Source organism: Bombus terrestris, chromosome 1, assembly GCF_910591885.1.
Source record: "Bombus terrestris chromosome 1, iyBomTerr1.2, whole genome shotgun sequence".
In the NCBI taxonomy this organism is placed as follows: domain Eukaryota; kingdom Metazoa; phylum Arthropoda; class Insecta; order Hymenoptera; family Apidae; genus Bombus; species Bombus terrestris.
The window spans coordinates 11,120,784-11,145,728 of NC_063269.1; the positions used below are offsets into that span (position 1 = coordinate 11,120,784).

A 24,945-nucleotide genomic window follows, 5' to 3' on the forward strand; every position below is an offset into this window, starting at 1 on the left:
TTTTGTCAACGATACAGCGTTTTCTTGCTAAATATTTATCGCAATGTAATCCATCAAAAGCTTTAGAAAAATTGTGAGAATGTATCACTTTCCTTTGAAATACCGTATATCAAAACCGGGTAAAGCATGTTTTTACAGGAAACGAAAAATCGTATTTCAGACGTCGAAATAAACAGAGAACGTATAATTTAATTCCATACGACAAAATGTTTCTTTTACATTTAATTAAAAGCATGTTGGAATTGAACGAACCTTTACACTTTTGATTAATACAGAATTTAAACAAGATTTTACAATTGTTTTACTCCTCAATGTTATAATTATTGATATACTAATCCTCGAAGAGCTAGTTGATGATTTGTACACGTAGGTACATAATTATTAAATCCTGTCCTATGTAATTTATATGTACAATCAATGATAATTAATCGAGTAACTAGAAGCATTGATATCGATGACAAATTAGCGGCCGATTATTGAAATTTGACGAAATTTTGATGCCAGCCGTATTTAACAATCGGTCGTTTGAATTTCACACGATAAGACATTTACGAATACCAAATACATATATCTTCGATCATTATTATCGATAAGTTTGCTACAGTTCAATATTTCTAACGAGCATTTGTGTTTCAATGATCGAAGAACTTTTATCACCAGTAAATGCATCATTGTTTCAACGTTATTAAAGTAATGATTTGAGCGTCAGCGTTTAAATGAGTCCGTTTCGGTATAGATTTTATTGATTCCTGTGTTTCACAAATTTCATATGCTAGATTATATGTGTATATTATATGTGTATACGTTTCGTATTATCCTTAATTTAGTCTGCGTTTGTCAATAAAAAGGAATGAAAATATACAGTATATTTATAAAATTCAAAATTTATTCCGTTTCAGTGCAGAAAGAATTTCTTTCCAAAATAATTGTTAATTATTTACTGATATTTCTTTATGGAAACATTTCATGCATGTTATACTCTGTTTTTTATTTAAAAATTGATAAAGAGGATTTTTTTATTATCCATTTCTCCTGTTAAAAATTATCGGTATTTTTCGAAAGAGATCCATCACTTTGAATTTGTTGAGTTGTTAGTGATTTTGGTGGTTTATGTTAGTGGTTTAACATGGATAAGAGTTTGTCATATGTGTAGGTACTTGATGGAAAAATTGTTCCCGATATCAAAATACATCCGATATTGTAATATTGATTCGGTTTTATATATGCAAATATATGTTACACATACTCATTTATATATTAAATCAAAGCGGATAACTCTATAATTTCACTTTTGAAAGCAGTATCAAATTTTTTATATTTATCAAATTAATTAACGGTGTACGCAAGAGTATCGAATACTGGAATTTCACTTCAACATAATTTTTTACGAGAAATTTTTTGTAATAGATAATTTGTTTAAAATTTAATGACGATATAATCTTTTTGCATACATACTACCGCTAACGCAAATACGAAACGTATCTTCATAAGTTTTTATAACTAAAACTTCACCAAAGTTATGAAGCAAATATAGGTGTGAGATTTCATTTTTCAAAATTTCAAAAAATACAGCTCGCTTCTATTCATTAATCATATTCCCGCAACGCCTCTTTTCTATTTAAACTCTACGGGATTTAAAAAGATCCCCTAATGAAAATTCATTCTCATATCGCGAGGATTTTATTCGAATTGAAATATTCAATTTTAAGTGGACAAACTTGAAAATAAACACGGCCCAATTTTCCTCGAGATTATAATTTCATTTTCTTTACAGAGATAACTGGTAGTTGTATGGGTCAATAAGTTTTTTCCTGTCGATTTTTACGGAAAGAAAATTTAATTAAATATCGTTGCGCTTTCCTTTGACAGTCGGCATGGATACACCGTCGCATTCATTTTCACAGTCACGTATAAAAAATGCAATTGAAATTCCATTTTCATTAGGCGTCCTCGATAAATGGTCGCTACGCAGGCCAGAACCGACATTCACTTTCCGAACTGCATATTTCACGGATTAATTAAAGCGTTTTGCATGTAGGATGAATCGAATTCAAGTAACTACGTTGTATTTTTTACCTAGGGTCGCTAGAAAACCGGAACAACCGGTTTTAAAAGAAACACCAGCATTTTATTTAAACTTCATGCGTTTCGTTTTATTATCAGCATCGTGTCCCGTTGCTTTTATTAGATTTTTTCGCTATCGACTCATTTTTCTACTCACCGTTCCTCTATTAAATATCAGTTTTCTTTTTATTTCTAACGAGATTGTTTCTATTTTCATTTTATCGAAATATCATCCTTTTTCCTTCGAATTAAAAAGTATCCATTTTTTTAGCGTAAGATCAACACATATACAATATGTAACAGCCCATGAAAATATCTAAACATTTGTACAAATAACTTTAACTTTAATAAATATACTACGTGTGTTATACGAAACATTCTGAAATTTTATCAGCATTCTAACGAGACACGGCTATCGTTACATTAACAAAGTTTGAAGCATATCTGACAATGTATGTAAATGTTACAAGATGCTTAAAAAATTACTATACTGCGTTAATAGCCATCTTAAGCATGTAAGTGTTAAAGATGATCTCATTGAATATCGAGGCTTGTTAAAATAATGGACAATTGAATGTTCAAATGCTTCTATGATATACAGTATATCACAATTTAATTAAACTACAGGTTACTACGTAATTTTTCCGTTTCATCATCGAATTCCAACCTGTTCGGTATTCCCCATCAATATTTTCTTATTCGCCCATTTTTTCCCCTTCTTCCCTTATTACCTCTACACGAATTCCCCTATACAAAACATTTCGTTACAACGGCGCACACTTGTTCCAATCAACGTGCACGCCTACCAAGTCCATTCATTTATCCTTTCACATGCCCTTCAAAAAGTTCTCGCCCGAATACCGAACCGTGGATCCAGGCAACTGTTCACAAAGAATTCACCTGCAATTTCCGTTGTGGCACGGCCCATTCGCGAGAGAGAAGGCGGCTTTTCAATAAAGCGAAGCGTGACTTCTGCACAATGCTGGTGCGTAGATACTGTACACACCGTACCATAGGGCACTCATCCCAATAGAAGTGGACGAGAGCAAAAGAATGAAAAGGTGTGCGGGGATGTGGATTGAGAGAGAAAGGTAGAGGGATTGAACAGAAGCGGTGCACTCGATATATTGAATTTCCACTTGGCCCACGACCACTGCCACTGGGTCTTTCCACTATCGATGCACGACCGCTTGTTTCGATGGAAAATGCAACGGCTGATTAGCGGGAGAAAAAAATTGAACGCAACTTTTACAGATGTTAGTCGAGTGTGGCTAATATACAACGACAGGACCGATGTTATTGAACTTTGAGAGCATTGAAACGTTGGACAAACGAACGATCACGCTGGTTCTATTGATACGCATGTTACTGCTTCCACGATTAAATAAGCATGCTGCTAGATCGGACGGAATGATTGGTTAGTGATTTTGACGCAGTGAGTTATAACGGTGTGTGAAAGTTGGTTAATTTCCACGTATACCACCAATGAAAAGACACACAATGTACACAATCTGTTTATGAAGTTTTATAGTTTGATCTTTTTCAGATAGCGCCACTTAAGCCTTCTGATAATACTTGTTAATGATTGGTCATCGAAATATTTCAGCAAGTTCATCAAAATTGATCATTAAAATATGTGAATTTGTGTTACGCAAAGTTTCATTTGTGTAATTAGATGTGTTTGGCAGTGTCTATATAATCTTTGTTGAAGTAATATTTCAATACTATTGCTTTGGATTGTCAACTAAATTTTTGTTTTCATATCTTGCAATAATTTGAGCTATCTTCTTATTCACCGAATTTAGAATCTGTATTAAGAAATCGCATTTAAGAGGTTTGGCTGTTGACAGGCAAACTGATGTAACGTGAACTAAACAGTAAGTCTACAACTAGTTTTCATCCAAGAATTCAAAAGCTTCAATTCTCAGCTACTTGATGCACGAATTTAAAATTATGTTAAAAGCAAAAGAACGAAATTATTTCCTTGGGAATATAATTTTGTATCAATTTCCCTCCTTCAAAACTTCGTAAACGCACAGTGTACAGCTCCGAACATGGACTTTTGCCAACGTAGCGCATTATAGATTTGTATCTACTTTCGTAAATTGCCATATTTTAAACTGCTCCCTTTTCGAATCCATAGAGACAGAGCAGAGAGTTCGATTAAACGTGGAAGCTAAATGCAACAGAACCGGAAGGTTATCGAACGCGCGGAAGCAATTGAAACGTCGCGTCGCGTCGAGTAGTTGCAGTAGTTTCTCGACCTTCCACCGTTACTTGCCGAATTTTGTCGAACGTTGCTTCCACGAGCGGCATGGAAGCTATTTGTCAGCCGAACCGTGCACTTCCAATTCGGCTTCGTCTCACTGCCTTATCCTCTTTTTTCCTCGACCACCGGCGCGTGTCTACGTGCTCTCATTAACGTTACGTATCGGAATCTTCGCTAATTCGCTCGCGCTACGTTAAATATTCATTGTTTGCGATTGGAACGCGTGTAAATAACTACCGAGAGGATACACTCTCGGCATATTGCATTATTTACCGGTTTCACGTCTGACTAACCTCCAGGGAAATCTTTAGTAGGTATTTAGCCGTGACCCCGGCATTGACGTTGGTCAGAAAATAACAACAATGTCCACCTACCTAGCCGCCTGGCTATGACCACGGGTAATAAGAACATAATGTATTCCAATGCATGCATCTCAACGCGAACTGCATCATTCTTCCAAATAGCTTTCATTTTTTCCTCTTCTCTTTCACATCCTCATTATTTTATTTCACGTGAGTGCATCAAGTAAAAAAGTCTCGCAACTCATCACCACTCTTCTTCCTGCATCAGGGGTATTCTTCGTGTCTGCCGTTTCTTTCCCTTCATTTCTTTCCTTCGTCGAGCGAGTTTCTTAGTTCTCTATTACATTTTCGGCCCGAGAGACAACACCAGCTGTCCATATTAATATCTCGCTCATAAATCCTTATCTTGTTGCTTGTCCTTGGTCTTTCGAGACTATTTCATCTCACCACCTTACGAGGATAGAATCTTCCCTTTGAATTCTGTTTCGTCGTCTTTTCACGTCATATTTACTTCTCAGACTCATTTTATTCGTCTTAGTAAATGTTGTGTCAGAGATCTGTAGCGCAGATGATATCTTTTAAAATGTGATAGTATTGTTATCCAGTGATGACGAAATAGTATTTATCTTTATCTTTTGACGATATATCGTTGATTTGTTAACGTAGAACGTGTTTAAGGCACATAAATTCTTGGGTAGCATTAAAGAAACCGCTGACGAATCCGAGCAAAGAATTGAATTTGTATAGATATTCATGGCCAACCACGCAATTTTCATCTCGTTTGTCCCTTCCTCCGGTACTGACGCAACTTTTTCATTCGACGCGGCCACAAGGCCTGATTACCCTCATCTACTTGCCACTACGAAGTCCCCTCGTGCTCTGGTTCCGTCAAATAAAAGAATAATAAGCGTCACATCGGCGCGGATTACCGGTCGTAACCAAAGTTCCTGGCTTAATCCTTCCTTTTCTTTCTTTCACGTCTTCTCCGTCTTCTTTTCTTTTTCTATCTTTCTTCTTTTTCTCTCTTTGAATCAGAGCACCGGGATAAAATAAAGAACCAACGTAGAAATAAAAGGCAGAAACACCCATGCAGGAGAAAAGAAGAGGCAGAGCGAGGGTCAGAAAAGAAAATTGCATTTTAACTTAATCGCGGAGCGGAACTTGAAACTTCCACGATGAAAACGGCGGAAAAGTCTCGACGCCCTGTAATCGAATGATCGAGCATTAAGTCAACTATTGGCTAATGGACTGGGAGTGCTCGGTAAGAAAAGGTCGCCCGATTTCCTGTCGGTCCCTTAGAGATCGTGTCCTGCTCTCGTTTATTCTCTTGGCCGCTTTGAGAAAAAATTCTCCCAATTCGAATAACGATAACGAAATTAAGATATGACAACTCATTAATATACCGCGAATGTCTATAAAAATTAATATTTGTACAAATACAACTAAAAGAATGGAACCTGAATAGGAATTAGCTTCATTCCTTAAATATTATAAGAAGTAGTTTAGTTCAGATATTTTATATATTTTTGTATACTTTGCGCATTTTGCATATTCTTATATGTACATTTCTCAATACTAAACATTCACAGTGTATTGAGTCTTCTTATATTTTAAGAAAATCGATTATCACGTTCACCTGTCTTATGACTAATTCCACAGTGGAGTGTTATTATTTAAGCCTTTCTTAATAAATCGGAAATGAATATTGTTTCTTTAATCGATGGAATGTAGCGCTAAGGGCAGATTGGAATATTAAGCACCAATATAACGTCTGTTCTATTTCTTTATGAAATGGAGAAGGACACTCGTGATGAATAAGACGTTGGACTTTGTGTCTGAATCTGCAGAATTCAAGGTCCTCGGATATGAATTTTTATATTGAAAATATGGATAGGAAATTTAATAAAGGAAGATAATCTGACTTTATTAAGTTACAAACTATAGTAGCGGATTAAAAAATTGAGGAAATAAGCGGCAAGGAAGAAAACCATAATTTTACAAAGAAAATTTATTTTTTATAAAAGCAGCGAATAGATGAAGAATGAATGCCTCCTCTCATGAAAACGTTAATGTTTCTCCTTTTTGTTATTAATTACTACTCGGGAACTACATCACTAACATAAAATTAATTATACATATCTTATGTTAATAAGTATATATACATATAATATGTATCCCAAATAGAATATATAATATATAGATATTTACAGATATAATAATATATTAGGTTGTCCAAAAAGTTCCTTTCGTTTCATAAGGTAATAATAGGTGAACAACAATTTCTCTTTTATATTATTTTATTGAATTAGGTATGATCCATTTCGTTCTATTTCTATCATTACGTTCGTGCATAATTCAATAAATTAATATAAAACAAAAAACATTGTGCGTCTATTATTTCCTTATAAAACGAAAGAAATTTTTCGGACGACCTAACATAATATACAAGAAAATGAAAACCCTTTGAAAATGTATTAATTGCTTGTCGCTAACTTTTCCATATACGGCCATGTCAAACCAGTGAGATAAGCGTTATTCTACGCCAGATAGCATTCTCGTTACTAGCATAGACAAATATTTGTAGATGGAACCCACCAATCGTCGGTACGTGAGATTTTGATTCGATTTAGGGATTCAAGCTGACATTATACGGCCGGCATAATTTACAGCTTGGACACCGCGTGCGCACGTGACGAATAATGGGTACAGATAGGAACGTGTCCAATAACACGGTACGTTGTGCCTGTTTGTAAATCGAACGCATCGGTTGTTAGCCGTAACCACTGTAAGGTATGTTCAAACGGACCATCAAGCGTTGATGCTGTGCTAAGTTATCTGAGTAAGACCGTAAAACCAAATCTCGTAACTTCTGCTCGTATGATGCTCACATATGTCTTTGTCTGTATATTGTTTTCTGTCAATTCTGGCAGCCAACGTGTATGAAACTCCATAGAATTCCGAAAGAGGCTAATGTTCGCTGAAAGATGAATAGGTTAAGCGAAGATTTCAATGCGATTATTGTAACAATTGGCTAACTTATCTGCGTGCATAGTCATCTCACAGTCGGAGACATAGTGTTTTGTTAACTATCAGTAATTTAAAATTGTTACACTTTGCAAATAATGAAATCCTAAATAAGAGTTGCAAACATAGAAAAACTGCTCCAATTGTGAAAACTCTGGACCAAACAGTTTGAATGAAAGCTTGTGTTTAGAAAATGATCTGAACTGTTTTTCTATATTCTGCAATTAAAAAATTCATCATGCATCATGCATGCTTCAACAGTTTCATCTATCGTTTTTCCTCTCGGCTGTATTAACAATATGCTGTGTCAGACGTAGCAATGCAAGAAATACTAATCATTCAATAGCGGAATATGTTCCATTTCCAACAGAAAGTTCTGCTGAAGCAGACATTACGAAATATCCTAGTAATAGAATTTTCAGTTGGTCGAAACTAGTTGGAGTTTTGGCTGTTCACCGCATTTACATGTTTCCGACCTGGCCGTATATTATCGATTCACGCGACACGTGTGACTACGTATGTTTTCAAGATGTCGATTCCTCGAAATTCGTCGCGTTCGATGTTTTATTAAATCTCCGTTTGCATGTAAATATCGGAAATTTGCCAGGAAAGTTCGTGGTAACATCGTGAAACCGAAACGAACAGGGAAACGTCGTCGTGAATCGAGTTACGGTTTCAACAGTGCGCGAACTTCCAACTTCCAATATCGTCTCGTTGACCTCTCTTGTTCGACGTGTACGGTCCATTGTATAATTTTGCCTCGACTTACGATTGAATCGGTATGGTCATCCGTGGTTGCGGCGTCGATAAAACGAAAAGGCCCGAAACTGCCGGCAACGCTTTCCTTCTCGGTAATAAAACGATAACGTTGCATTCAAACGATGTTGCATCGTATTCAACGCGAATTACATATTTCCCAGCTGAAACTGCAAATATTAAACTCATTTGTAATATCGTTTCTCAATGTTGTAAACAACCGCAACTTGGATCATCTTGTTGAAAATAGAAACGCTTCTACCTTTCGGGTTACAACAAGAAATATCTTCTATGAATTCGAGCGCGATTTTATATTTCTTCTTCGTCCTCCTTTATTTTTATGATAAATAAAATCAAATTTTCGAAAAATTGTCTGAGAAGATTGAACCTACCTTGCTTCTTCGGCAGATTAATCATCCGTTTCTCATGCGTAGAGGGCGATTCAATTTGTCGTTAATGCGATTTATTTGAAGTTCCAATAAGTAGGTGATAAAGTGCTTTAGGAACAATGCCGTGAGTCACGGTTAGCTCGCTCAAGCGTTCATACTATTCGGAATACGTGAAAGTGTCAAAAAAACGTAATCGATAATCGAACTGAGCAAGTAACTGTATAATACCGCTTCTTTGATCAGCAACCGGACCGTAATTTGTACCATGAAAGGATAAAGAAAATTAGGCCAATCGTCGATTCTATATATGTAATGTAACGTATCATCGGTACATTCTATTAAAAATCTCCACAAAATTTCATTAACTATTCAGCTAAACTTATAATAAAATATAAGAGTTAGCTTATTGTAAGGTTCTAAATTAAAGCGTCAAATACGGATATTAATTTTTGTAGCGACATTCAGGTTACATGTAGTATTCTACATCTTTTACTCGGAACTCGATCAGTGCTAAAATAGTTTACATTTACGTAGTTCTAGGGTTCAGAATTCTTATCTTTGTACGTTTTTGATACAAAATTTCTTTTGACCTCTTTATTGAATTGTATCTGTCCTTTTTTAATAATTATTGTTGAGGTTATTAGATGTATAAAGAGAGAAAACGCGTGGATAAAGTGTAAGGTACAAAATATATATATTTAATTTATTAGAGAAGTGTAATAATAAGTAGGAATACAATTTGAGCTGGTCCAGATCCGCACGCTAGCAGTGTTACCTTATAACTGAAAATCCCGAAGCTAACGTCGCCTGTTTACTGTTTATGGTCTGCTGGTTCATGCTAGTCTTTCCTCTATATGTTGTCGATGGCTTCAGCGCTTGAGAAAACTAAAAAGACCAGATGTGGAGTTTTCGTAGAAGTGGTGACCACTTCAACAATTATTACTATTTAATAATTAATTTATTATATATTTCTTTAATATTAAGGAGATTATATGATACATCATTTTCAGTGATTAGAGTATATCATTTGTAGAAGTTAGAATTGAAAATAAACAGTGCTATTCCGAGGTTAACCATCCTTCTATGGGATTCGTTGAAGGAAAGAGCGTGGGTAGCCAATATTATTCTTCATAGAGGTCTCAATCTATTTCTATGTTTTCGATTTTTACAAGTACCGGGGTGTTAGATGCTAGTCTATGTTGCCAACTATCTAACATATGAGCAATATTCATTCTATGAAGTTCTTCAGTAAATTGTAATAAAGATTTTTTCTTAGCACTATTTTTTTGAAGCATACTTTACTATGATAAGATTGAGACTCAAAAAACTTTTTCATTTGAAGAAAGATATTATATGATTTTGGGATATTTAACAAGAATTCTGAAACGAGAGAACCAACCTCGAGCGTTTAAAGAAAGGAGGAATTTCAAGGATAGAGAAAACAATGCAAATGCACAAGGAAAGAAATTCTAGAAGGGAAGAAAATAACGCAGGGGAATAACGTTTCAGAAAAGAAATTTCACCAATAAAAGAAAAAGAAAGATGTGGTGTAGGTGCAGCAAGAACAACAACGATTACGCTATATTGTAAAACAATTCGACGTATCTACAATTAATTGTGTAATTAAGGATGCAATTAGGAAATATTCAGGAATATTTGAATAACGACTTTAATGAGAATTTCTATTAATGAGCAAGACTTATATACAACCATGGTTCAATTTCACTTTGTAGGTAGATTCTAGGTAAATATTAGTCAATGAACCAAATACGAAACTAGTTCCAAGTAAAATATTCATTGCATCTAAACGCTCAAAATCACAGAATACTCAACGATGAAAATTAATTTACCAGAGGATGTAGTATCGATACCAGAAAGCTTGATTAATGAAACTCTCTGTTAGTGAGAAATTCCGGAAGACGTAGTACCAGTAGCTTAAAGGGCGTGCAGTCTTCATACGTGTAGCAGGTCTATGAACATAATGTACTTCCACCTCGTACTAGGGTATGCTTATAACCGGCTTAAACGGGATTATATCCCTATTGGGAGGTAGGCAAGCGATCGTGCAAGGCAGACAGTATGAACGGAGGGTAGCGAACAGGAAGTAGCATGATTACGTATTGAATTGAGCAATTATTCAGCGGATTGCTAGATTTCGCGATGTATATACAATCGTCTAGGCGGCCTGTGTACGATATTCGCACCTGAACGCGGCCTACATACCTTCCTGTGTGTCTCGATATAGCTGTTTAAGTGTCTCCAAACGGTCAGTGATTCACGGCTGGCGTCGCCATGAAATTGGTCTGCTACCGATATCTCTCTCTGCCGTCCACGATCGTTTCACCGATAGGATCAGAATTACGTCTTCTCTTTCCTTGGTTTCCTCCTCTACGCGTCCTTTTATTATCAATTTCTTGCGTGTACATTTTATGCATACCACGTACATTGGTTAATTCTTTATCAACGAGTGTGGAATGAAATTTAATGCCTAAGACATTTCACCAGCTCGATTAAATCGCTTACACAAGAGTATATTATCGGACGATTAATTGTGGGACGGTGGAAAGCTCTTCTGCAGCGCAAGACTAGAGGTTACGTTGTTTATAGCGATGAAAGTGGTCGGTTGAAATGGTTTAAGATGAGCCAAGAGCGGAGCGATCCTAGGAAGGAAGGAGCTCTATTTGATCTTCGTCTCTATGTTCGAACCCTTCCTGTATGTTCTGGAGGAAGAAGCTGTCGATGCTTTTGGACGACCAAGAAATCGATGAGTCGACGGGTTTCCTAACTACTACATACGTATACGTACACACACGTATGTACGAGTGTACTATACATTTCGATTGCTCGAACCATCTCTTCAAGTTTGGCTGGTACGATTTACTCAAGAACGGACGTTTATTTTTGGAAGAAGTTGTTCTCGAAGATTTTCCTATTTTCGCTTGCAGAAGTTGAAGAACCGTTCCCCAAGTCGCGTGTAATATTTACCAGGGAACACTTTGAAGCGTTTGCATAGATTTCTCTGTAAACTTTTCCCATGTTGCGTATAGTAACTACTCGGTAGCTCCGGTATTTTTCATCGATTATGCTATACCCGAACAAAATAGGATGAAACTTTCTTGTTGTTTTTAAACTGTCAAGGAAAGTTCGCATTTATTCCACCTATCCATCTTTGACGCATGTTTCCATCGCGATATATCACGGCTTACGTCGATCAGTCAAACATATGCTGTTTTAACGATTTGGCTTTCTCGTCAACAGGGAATGATGTATCCGTTGAGTAAAACGAATCGTTTCCTATCAAAAAGCACGACATTGTACGGAAGAGCCAGACTCTGTACCTACCGAGCGTACAGACGTTTCAAGTTCAACGGCGCGAGGAAGAAGAAACTGGTCACAGAGGATTTAGATTTACGACGACAAATAATTTATTCAAATCCTTCCTCTGTTTCTGCTCGACTTCTTGGTTTCTTGGTTTGGTTGTCCCTGAATGGAAATACAGAAGAAGAAAACACCAAAACCGTACCGCTGTCGATTCTTCGTTCCAAGAGAGCGGTAAAGCTGCAAACAAGTGGACGAACGTGCTAGGCATAGAAAGAGGATTTTCACAGAGGTGTTCATCGTTTTGCCGCACCTATCCATAGCCAACAATCGAGCTTTTGTTCGGCCGCATCGACGGTGGCTTAGTTTAACCGTTGATGTTTTAAATATTCATCGATCGTCGCGCTTCTGATGAATTTCCACCCGATTAAATTCATGATTCGTACTTTCTTTGTACATTTCTGCTTATTCCAGTCTTCGTTGACTTCCGACGATTCGATTGTCACTTCTGCAATTTACCTAAAGATGCATACATTTCAAGGCGGAATGTCAATATGCACCGATAGTTTTAATGTACTCGCATAGAGTTATCGTTAACTCTTTCGAAGTTTATATTCTTCGAAACTTTTTGCGTAATTTACATTCAACGGTTTTAATTAATATCTCAATGAGCAATTGGCATACTATGTGAAACGATCATATTGCAATAAGCAATTCATGTAAAAGTAATAATCAAAAACCCTTGACCCAATTGCTTTTTCATAATTTCGGAATTAATGACGTATGTACGTTGGTATATTGCTATTAAATTAATTTATAATGTAAAAGACTATGTTTCATGTATTAAAACTCAAAGGAATTGAATGAAATAGAATATTAAGTCCGCATAGTATAGGATCGGAAATAGTTAACACATCATCAAATCTTCATATGAATATTCTGATTAATTTAAAAAATACAGCTTGAACAAGATAATTGTTCCAAACGCACCTCACCTATGTGGTATTAATAGAAATTATAGAAACTCGAGGCACGAAGATATACTAGGACGATAATTGAAGCGTTTATATCGAACGCTTGTTAAAAAACAAATAAAAAATTATTTGTACCGTTTCTTGATGGTATTTATAAATCAGAAGGATAATTAGTAAGAATAATCGACGATGAATGAGATGATAATGGCTTACTTTTCTGACTGCACCCGCGATTTCTATCGATCTCAAAACAGAGAGGACAGGATGATCGTTAAGAGCGTTTAAGCGTTCCCACGAGGATTCAGGACCGGTGCGGCATCGTCTCGTGCACAATTCCACTGGTGTTTCATGCGTAACCAAAACGGATCGGCAGATCGGGCTTCCATGTTTATAGGCGTGCAGCGTAGCGTATGCTCTTACTGTTCGCCACCTGTGCAGTGTATTCACTCGGTTTACCCTGTATCCGCAAATGTATCCGCAAGCGCGTCCTTGTATACGTTTCATCGAGTGGCTCCAAGTAGTTACTATCTCTATAGTAGTTACTAGCTATCGTCGCCGTTGTCGATCAGGAAGGAGAGCTTGACACACGGCAAAGTGCATCTTGCATGGTATATCTAGGTCGTCCTATGTACCATCTCCCTTGTGTCGATGTATAAGGGCTGTTTGAACGACTTAAAGATGGTATAAACAGGGGAGGCAACGAATCAGTTGATTGTACTTGATCTTTGATTTTTCTTATAATATACCTCTTTCGAAGAATACGAATAAAGTTCGTTATCATATTTTAGTATTTTTAAGAAGTTCGCGAGTTATTCGTATTTTATGCATGATTCGTTGCATATCTGTATCTTGGAACTACTGCTTTCTTTTCCTTTTTGCTTTCGAATGCACGAATATACAGTAAATATAAGGAATCGTGTGATAAAATTCTGTTGTTTTTCATAGAAACGTTATTGCAAATAAAAAAATGTAATATTTTTACGCAGCTAGAATTACGAAATTTTAGTAGTTGACTACTGGCTTTTTTCAGGAACAGAAGATAGCTTTGATTCATTAGTACATTGTTATTATATGAAATTCTAACAACGCCATTCAACTTGTAAACACGAGGGCATCGTTTATTTTGTTCGTGTTCGTTAGCGAAGAATTTGCCAGTACCTAGTTGTAGACTGAAAAAATACATGTAAACGGAAACACACAATCACGTGAAATTTTGTTCTATATTTCGAGTGGATTGTCAGATACGATATTGAATATTTTTATCGATAACGGGAAAAGATAATTGACGAATGTTACAGCCAGGATTTTTTGTATCGTGACAAATACGAGAGTAATTAAGGATGGTAGAATTAGATGGGACATCTTGTATAAAGTATACCTAACACCAAATTCGTTGTATTCAAAAAGATCCTAATCTTTAAATAAAGATCTACTCTGCAATGATCAATAAAATTTTTCTAATCAAACGGACAAACTTAGCTGGAAATACGTAAGCTGTCTTTTATTCACGTACCAACCACCCATTAATTCCCTTACAATTTTTCAACTTCTCTATGCCCACCCTAAAGGTGATCGACTTCGAACGTGACTTTATTTTCAACACATCCATACATGTCTATCATACTTCGGATTTTTTCAATGAACTGCATCTACGTGGATATCGATTGGCAATATTGCTACCAATACGGAATATGCTCCCTATTTCCGACGTGTTGACGCTGTTTCATTCGTTTCGATATGCGGTGTACACACAAGTCGTGTGTATACATTTGTCGAGGGATGTGTGTTAGTCAGCATGGATATAGCATCGATTTCTCGAGAGACCAGAATCCTCACCACGTTACAAATCCTCTGACGTAGCAGGTGACAGGGATCGATAGATTAATTAGGTAGAGAGGTACAGAATAAGGTAAAGAAAGATGCTATTACATTCATTATGCATAATGCACATTTGCTATAATATTTTGGTAATTCTGCAAATTAATAGAATATTTTGCCGTCTACATGGAAATGAATAAACTATGTAAACTGTCTATAGGTATACGTATTTATGGTTATGCATAGATCTATCACTATACCTGCGAGAGTATACAGATTCAGATATGCGCAAACGTATGTACACACATGCATATTTATGCGTGTACTCGAGGGTTCGACGTATTTCTTGAGCTTAATAATTGTTTAATCTGTATGTATATTTTACCAGATCTCCTAGCATTTCGAAACATAACTATGTTTTTTCTACTTTAAAAAATTAATTTAGGCGTGATTACGGGCGCTTAATTGAGACATACACAGAGATATAATTGCTATTTGAGCATCGAGTTTAATAGTTTTCTATTTTTCGTATAAAATAAAATTCAGTATTTACTCTGATAAAAACATTAAGCTTCTGGAATTGACGTTGCAAATGTATATCAATGTGAATAAATTTAATTTATATGGAAATTATACTTTCATTCTCTGTAATTATTGCATGGAATAATGTAATGAACAAATAAAAGTGTACGAACGGCGTATGTATTTAAAAGTAAAACAATCTGGAAAATTGACTGAGCACTTCCCAATTTAAATGTGCGAAATAATCTCATTTCATCGATATCATTAAAGTGTATTATTTAATCAAAAACAAAAGCCGCGCAAGTTGAATTAGGAATCATTAATAGATAATTTATTAAAATATACAACAGCAAAATGTGATTTGATAATAACGGTTACATTATTCAAATCATGAATAGTAGAATCTAGTTCAATGAAACATGATGATTTCTTTCTATCGTTTCTAATTTGTAGAAATTACCGGTAGCAAAATTTAATTTTTAAATCTAGATAACCTAAAGAATCTCGAGAATTTGAAAAATTCTATAATTCTTGAGAATTACAAGAAACTATAGTACTTAGAAAGTTGCGAGTGTTTTAAAGGTATCTTTATGATCTATCATTTGAAAATTTGAAACATTTTTCAATTTTTTTTAAATTACGAGGAGCTAAACATCTGAAAAATTACGAATGTTTTAGAAGTATTTTTTTGATTTTACATATTCATGATCATATTCTATATACTTAATTTTGCGAAATTCACAGGATTATAACAATCGTGATTATTTCTAGAACATTCTAAAAGTTTTAAGAATGAGTTAGGTATATCATATTTCACAAATATCAAATTGGGTGAATTTCATATCTTATTCGAGTTTCATGAGTGTAGATTTGAGTGCATCGAGTCTAACGTTGGTATTTGATCACTGAGGTAGCTAGTCTGTATCGTATTAAATACAGGGTTTAGTGCATCGTGTTCTATATAGTCGATTGTGTGAGCCTGTATCAGGTTGCAAGTGTTTAAGATGATCTGTATTAGGTTCTAGAGTAGGATCGCCAATATTGAATCCTATGTAACCAAGTCTGTTAGCACTGAATCCCTCGAATTTTTAGTTGGCTGTATTATATCGAACTTTCACATAATATTGATATCATAGACTCAACATTTCGAACAGACATAACATTTCAAATAAAGAAATTCTAACAAAAAGTAGAATAAAAACTGTTCTTCGTACATTGTAATTGTTGAAAGTGAATTCTGATTACATTGTTTAGATTAAAAAGCATTTTTCTTTTTCTAATTTTTGTATATTATTAATAAATTGAAATTATTACGTTACACTGAGTTTTATAATTGATTGTGTCTCATTTTCATAAAAAATGATCTTAATCTTTTGCACTCGGAAAACATTGCAATATGTCTTTCCATCAACTTGATAATCAGACGTACTTATAAAACAAATTTACTTTAGTAATATTTTTTATGGAGAGAAGTATTAACTTTTGTTATTTATATATGTATTACTAAATCATATTATTTATCAGACTTTAAAACATTATATTATTTATAAACAAAATGTTCGACAACAAAATGTTCATTGAAAAAATCAAGACGAGTCCTTGTCATTATATCATTTTCATATACATACATATGTATACATATGTATTTGATGTTTTACTCCTTCCCAAATATAATACTCACGATACATATATGAACTGATGATGTTAGAATATTTTTAAATACAAAGTTCGTGCCTAATAGTTTTGTAAACTGGATACATTACAAGATAGGACTTACATGACACTAAAAATATTGTGCAAGCACAAGTAATGTACTAAGTGTAAGAGATTAAGGTAATTCATAAAAATATTACTTACTTGATAAGAAGACTGAAGAAATTGATTGAAGAACATTCTCCTTTTTTCTACAGCACTCCTTCATAACAGAACACACACAATTATCCACGAAAATACCACAAAACATCACAAAAACGCCATGAAAGGATCATTCAACAAATTACATGTTATTAAGCTTTGTGATTGGCGTTAGAGCTATCGATACCCTTCGACAATCGAAACAATCACTTTCCGCAAGCGGCCACTAGATGCCACTGTCGCAGGTATCGTTACGAATTTCAAAGGAATCACAGTGCTCGTGCAAATTCGTCGATTTTCGTTGCTACGATTAACATACACACGTTTAATTTACCGCTCAGTCAACTTAAACGTTCTCTAGTGAATTGTGTTCAAGTTCATCAAAACAAACTCAGTCGTATTTTGCTTTATCGGTCTACGATTGTGTACCTCGTGCTATTGCGTACAATATATATATGTCTTCACACGTCTCGTTGACCGTAATATATTACGGAGTTTCGTATACTTCATATGAATCGCGACGTGCAACGTACGATGACATTTCAGTACACTTTGTTTCTGTATAACTTTATCATTTTCTCGTGTCTTGTGTATAATAGTGTTGTTTAACGACCATATGCTGACGGTGCCAGTCACGAAGATGTTTTAAATGGAATCGCAGACAACGAAGGTGGCGTTGTTGTAGCACTTTTGTTTCCCGCGAATTCTCCGGCGACAAACGATAAGGATATTACTGTGTTTATCGCAAGAAGTACTCTCGGTTTTGTTTTACGACGACCATTAACCCATTTACGAAATTAGTGCGTAGAACGTTATGGAGGATGTTTCAGGTCACTCGTAATCCCTAAAGGAAGTAGCACGATGGCAAATTTGGAAAGTTGACGACAGTGTAAGTGGATTAAAGAAACCGTTTCGCCCGTTTCGCCCAGAGAAAATAATTGTTTTAACCTGCCGCGTGACTGGTCGTTTCGTAACTAGAAACGGGGATAACTAGACGTCGAGTCGGTGCATGGAACGTTAGAGCGTCATTGTTCGCGAGCTTCGTGATCGTAAACGCTAGTTTTTTGGCTTCACCCTGCTCGTTACGTTACGCCATGCCCCAGTAACCCGGACTCTTATACACTGATAGCTGATTGGTGACGAGTCTCAGCATCGATTGACTCTCTCTGCACTAACACTATCGCGAACATAGCAGAGTTTGCGTGTATAGGTGGATATGGCTATTTGAAATTCTATTCCATCTTTCTCTGCTTCTTACTTTGCACGGAGATCTACTTCCGTTAGGATTACGATCCCTGACAGGAAAGTTTTCGCATTGGATGAGAAGGCGGCAAAAGTAATTCAGAGCAAATACCCGACGAAAATATTCAACAATATTCTCCGATGAGTAAGTTATTCTTTTCATAAAAGTTATGTTTAATATGTTATAATATACTTAACCTTTAAGTATAAACTACTTGACTCTCAGAAGGGTATCAATTTTTATTCCATTATCACAATCAAGTGATGAATTTTCAAAGTCAGTATTGAGTTGAATTAAGAATTTATTTACATTTTTTAAATTATATTCATAAAGATATAAAATTATTTGAATTATATATATGAAATATTATTACCTTTCTTTCTTGAACAAACTAGTTATATCAAAATGAACTTTTATGACGCAGAATTAATCAATAAAGTTACAAAATATGTATGATATTTGTGATGACTATAAATAACTAGTAAATGATCTACTCAAAAGTCAAATTGATCAACTGCATCTAATTTAAAGTTTCTTAATTTTAATATTAAGTTGCATGATGACCATAAGTATTTTAATACTTCAGAAATGAAGCGATTACTCCCGATTGAGTTAATGTAAGAGAGTGAAAGGGAGAGAGAGAGGGAGAGTTTGACTTTTAGATGGTTCAAATATTCATGACAATAATAAAAATACAAACGTCTGTAGTTAAAGGTTGATTTAATTTTTTGATTCGTTATGCGATAATAATCGTAGTTATAATATACGGGAAAAATAATATTTTCTCACATACTGTTTCCTAGAATTTAACATTGGTAGAGAGAAACGTTGTTTCCTCATGCTTCTAAAGTTATTTCAAAATCACTTTGTGCGTTTTAAATGGAATCTGAAATTGAGGGGGAAAAATATATGCTTCAAAGCAACCTTCGGCTGTGTACGAAAGCAAAAGCTATCGAAATGGACTAGAAGCGAGATGCTTAGTACTTTGTTTATTCAGAAAACACGTTTAGTGTTTACACACTCCATCCTAAAATATAGATATAGTCCGTTAAGTCTCCTTAAATTTATTTTCTTATGTACTTGTAGGTAATCTAAAGCTTCTTGGCGTTTGTTTTATTCCCTTAAACATGCACGCCATGTTCTATTACTTATATAAGCGGGAAAAGAATGTGCTAATCCGATTATCGAGCTAAAACCACTTTACTCGATTATGCCATCCATCTTAACGGCATAAGTCAGAAGAATACCCTTTTATCATGTTCATAACTCATTATCTACTTTATCTTACTTTTATTCTACAACATGATATTTTACTAAATATATACATAGTACTTTACCAAAAGCCATTCCATAAGCAATGTTAGCTTTTATTTTACATGTTCAATTTGCATAGTAAGATCAAACGAGAAAGCACTGCAATTTCTAGCTGGAAGTAATAGAATAATATACTACAATAATTGGAAAAATTACCATGTTATCTTTATTAAATGTTTTGTAGATCCAGTGTCAACAAATTTTTACTACCTTTGACATCTTAAAATCATATATATAATCACAAGATTACTTATGGAATTACCTACTATTGTATACATATGTTATACATATCATAGATTATTAAAAGTAAAAAAAGTAGGTAAATTATATTTTACTCTTACACTTTGATTCTTCTCATGCCAGATCCTTTTTTACTAACACTTGTTCGCGATGTGATAACCAGCTATCGACCTTCGTCCCTCCCCTCCTTCACCCAACTGTTCGTTCTCGTTTTTGCTTGTCACTCTGGGAGTGGAATAGCTGTTTTCTCCTTTTTTTACTTCCCCTCGCGACAAGTACAAAGCGGCCCTATTAAGCCATAACCCGTCGGCGACGGTTTTACGTCTGCTTTGCAATTCCTGTAAAAAAAGAATATGGATATACAGAAAAATACTGCCGGCAGTTTCGGGAAATTGCGGAGTGAGAAGGGTGTGGGCATGTGAACGCCTCGTGGCAGATAGTTTATCGTGAATTTATCGAAATAGCTTTCAGCTCGAAACACCTTCTCGTGTTTAGAGCTTTTTCTCCTGCCTTTATTATCGCCGACCCTTGAAACCCTTGTCGACTATGGATGATTCCTTCCCTTCAAGTGTAAATCCAGTTTTTCGCGATCGTGATGATGTGTTATAGTCGCGATAACGCGAAAGATCGTCACACCGAAGCGAAATACGAAAAATATGCATGTGCATGAAAATGCGGCTTCGCTGTCCGGCGGTTTCATGAATTCTAAAGGGCGAGAGCCGAGAAAAAGGTCTAAAGAACATACGTAAAATAACACGTAACGCGAGTATAGGAAAGGGGCGAGAACTGTGAAAAGGTCCGTTGTTTATGCTCTTTTGAATCATATATTTCAATGAAGATACTAGACATTAAAAAAGGGGAGTTGGAAATAATCGTTGAAAGTCTCGTAAGCGAAACGCACGAAATTTTCAAACCGTTTCGTTGAAATTGCTTTTTCTGGGCTTACGAACAAAATATGAACTGTTATAATTTTTGTTAGTTAATACGTTTTATATTTACCGAGGAAAATTCTTGCATGAGAGAGGAGCGAATATAATTTTGAAAAGCAACGCAGTGTGCAAAGCAACGCCGTGTGTAGAACACGCTATTCAGTTGGGACAATATTTTGTACGTTTATTTTCGATATATATGTCTATTTGCACACATTGTATTTATTATGTATTTATTATTTTACATACTGCTTAATTAGGACCAAGTATATTGAATTTCGTATCATTTAATAGTGCTTTCATACGACTGCGAAAATTTGATACTATGAAAATAAAATTTACAGAATCTACTAGGACATTTTATTGGAAAATAAAGAAATCTGCAAATACATTTTGTAACTACTACGTGTATGTTTTTACGTAATTCTACTAATTTATTTCTTTTAAAAAATTCATCTCGACTGGTCTTTTCTAAGAGTTAGAAAGGGAAAAACGTAAAGAGTTAAATTCCTTTTAATCCTTTTTTCATGATAATAGATACTATTTAAATTTTTGTTTAATCCGAGATCAGGCATTGAACGCCGCATTTACAATAGCAGGAGTTTCTCCTGCAATTTTCTGTCGGTTAGGATCGAAGGTTAAGTCAATACATTATATCACGATTTGTTGTATTCAATAGGGACGAAGGGTCAAGTTCGACCTAAGTGATAAATTTATTTGCTCGTAAAAGAGCAATAAGAGGGTCGTTCTCAGTCGTTTTGGTTGTTTTTCCAGAATGAAAAAGTATGAAGAATGCGTTTGTAAACTCGCGACACTTGTCAGCTGTTCTCACTTTTCTGTGGTTGAATTGTGCTTACCTGAGATGACAAAGAAACGCGGCTAGGTGACTTGATTCAGCTCGTGGGAACATTTGTTATTCTGTAACATCTTTTTCGAGAAAAACCCAAGGGAAACAGCAGAGTTTCGGATGAATTGATCTCTCTCTCTCTCTCTTTCTCTTTGAACGGAAAATTATTTCCTATCGACGAATACTTTCAATCATCCTGTTGATCGGATATGTTATACACAGCAATTCGTAAATAAATATGCGCCTTAACGACCGTTTAGTGTATTGTTTGCATATGTTACACTTAATTGCGATGTTGAATTAGATGCTTAACAAGTATTACATTGCACATTTTGTAATTATTAGATGCTAATTAAGCATTTTACCTGTGATTAAAATGTCCAATATATGCAGAAATGGGAATGTATGGGTGAACGTTTCCATTAACCATAAGCTTGCTACATTTAAAGAAATAACAACGTATCTCTCTATCGCAATATGGTATAATGTGTTTGGTGCGATACGCAAATGCACGGTAAAGTTATAATGACCAAGTCTGTCGTATGGCAATGAAGGGATTATCAAAGAGCACAAATCGAATTCGTTGCTTAATTTATGGACTCGGCAAACCGTGCTGATATCAGCTTACCGAAAGCAGCGTAGAATTGCATAGGAAATTATTCGACTACGAAAGATCAAATTGTATCGTGTAAACGCAAAATCGTTTTCCTCATTGCCTCATGTTGACAATTCATTGTTTGAAGTTTCTACGCAATCTAATCCTTTCTGTTCGTTACGATCGTTCGCGAAGAGACGCGATCGCGAGGAAACGCGTCAGCGAGAGGCGACTTTATAATATTTCTCGACGTATTCGTTTGACTAAGCGACCGTGATTTTATTTCTCTGAACCTCCCGGTGCATTCGGTTTGACTCCTCGCGTGATACTGATTGCCCTTCGATTCTTTCCTTTGTCTTCTCTTGGAGACGACCCTCACCACGCTCGGGTTTCGCGACCGTTCGCGCCTATGATCACGTATGCCACCTTTTTATGTGTGTTGTGTAGGTAAAATAACGGACCGAAGGCGAATCGATGTTTTTTAGAACTCGCTGCTTGACGACGACTGCATAGTTGATAGCGCTTATCCCTACATTCTGTATATTTCGCCGGTCATGTAAGACGATCTGTCTGCGACACTGTAGTATCAAGGGGAACGGTTAGAAACACGGCGTATAGTGAGCCTCGGGGCGTAACACTATTGTTAAGATATACGAAAATAACAAGAATCCAACGTGGCGTACGAAATTTAATTTAGTCTAATTATCAAGATGCTCCGCTCTGGAATTACATATTTATGTTTTGCTTCTTATGCACATACTCTTTTTTTTTGTTCTTTTATATCCTTTTTGTTCCTAGTATGGGATAGAAAGGTAACAAGAATTTTGAATGTGAAGAAGAATCCATGTAATCGGCGATATGTGTAAACCGGAAATATGAACACGGAAAAATGGTAGTACTATGAAAGTTCGTTTCTGGATTAATCCCGAGATTAACTTCAGCTGGAGATACTGGTACCGTTACGTGCCAAAGAGAAGGTGATACAGGAGATTGAACGTCCAGACTAATCTCGTTCGAAATTAAGCGGCTTATCTTTTCTTGATTTAGTGTCCGTTTTCAACCACTTAGTAAATTCTTCGCGAGAAAAGTTTCTGTGTCAGCAATGGTGTTGAAAAATTTACACACTCGTTTCCTATGATGTCCTTCACATTGTTTGTCCCACGAGAGAACTTCGAACGTTTGAAATCTTCGCTAACAAACAGTTCTATAATCTTTCAATCCACCAATCAAACTGTTATTTCTCTTTACCGTGTTCTTCAAATTCGACGAAAAATTGTTTGATATCGTTCGTCTATGATATTCTTTCCCAAAAAAGAATATATAAACATCATATTGGAAGAATTGAAACTCTTCGAATCCTTTATAAAATAGAAACTTGTTATTTCAAACAATGTTAATAAATGTTTTGACAGAAGTGAATCATTTTGTGATTCGAAAAGGTGGAAAATATTGAAAGTTTTGAATGATTCTAATTCAATAACCCGGGACTGTATATAGTATTCAATTTTAATACTGGAAATGATTGACGATAAAAGCGTAAAAAATATACCAAAAAACTATTAAAATGAAAAAAACACGAATAAATATATAATGCAGGAAGGAAAAGAAATGTCTGCTCATATGTTGTTAAAATAGAAATCGATTAAATTCTCAAAAACTGTACCGGCGTAAATTATGCATAAAGATAAAAAATTCCGAGTTGGTCATTTTGCTCCGGCAATTCTACCATTAATAAGCGGATATTTCATATATTATGGATCAGTGAAATATTAAAGAATATTAAACGAGAAGTATTTCATGTGACAATGTTTTTACAGTGCGTCGATTTTCGATATAGCTTTATCGGTTGTATGTATATCATGTATGTTGCAGAACATTTAAGTATACCTGGCTCTATGCAATTAATTCGTAAAATTAGTTTCGCTGTCACGTTTATGTAGCTTTTTTACGGACAATGATTATTTCTGTGTATTTTTGCAAACAACACAGCTGCTTGATTTTTAGTTATTATGAGTGCGTCAGGTTAAATGATTCTAGGTATTTTATGCACTCAATCCGCTACGCTTGAAATGTACGTATATAATTTGATTGGAAACTGTCAAACAATAGTGGCTACATATGCGAGTGTGCATGTATGCACATAGGGTGGATTTATTGTTCGAATCGCAACGGATCTAATAGGTGAACGGAATATGTATATCGAATTACATTATTTCTGGGACGATGTTTGCGTATGGGGTCGTTGAAGATCATCGATATGTCGTATGCGAAATAATACCAAATAGTTCGAAATACATTGGAGGACGCTAGTTTATGGTTTCTGCGTGGGATTATGTGGCAATGAATGGCTGAAGACCAAATATTGCTGGTTTAGGAAAATAGATTATTGCTATAGCTTGTAAGGAATTCCGCTTTGCATCTCCTTCACAGTGGCTTAATTATTCCAAACCAATCTGTACGATCTTTTGTCTTGTATCCTAGATACTG

General features: G+C 35.3%; 2 protein-coding genes and 1 long non-coding RNA gene across 4 annotated transcripts in view; 1 reads left to right on the forward strand and 2 right to left on the reverse strand.

Moving 5' to 3' along the window:
- The window catches only part of LOC100649795 (glutamate receptor ionotropic, kainate 2), a 151,999-nt gene extending 133,828 nt beyond the window's left edge, over positions 1-18,171 (reverse strand). The window contains exon 1 of the mRNA XM_003393272.4: positions 17,294-18,171. The gene's annotated coding sequence lies outside the window, so the exon portion shown is untranslated. The remainder of the gene's footprint in view (positions 1-17,293) is intronic.
- Positions 1-24,945, forward strand: part of LOC100642436 (glutamate receptor ionotropic, kainate 2) — a 282,902-nt gene that overhangs the window by 8,332 nt on the left and 249,625 nt on the right. The gene's annotated exons all lie outside the window — the stretch shown is intronic.
- LOC125385647 lies at positions 19,237-23,031 on the reverse strand. Its single transcript, XR_007225144.1, has 2 exons — positions 21,874-23,031; positions 19,237-20,425 (listed from the first exon to the last, which is right to left on the reverse strand). It is a non-coding gene; the product is annotated as an uncharacterized LOC125385647 (long non-coding RNA).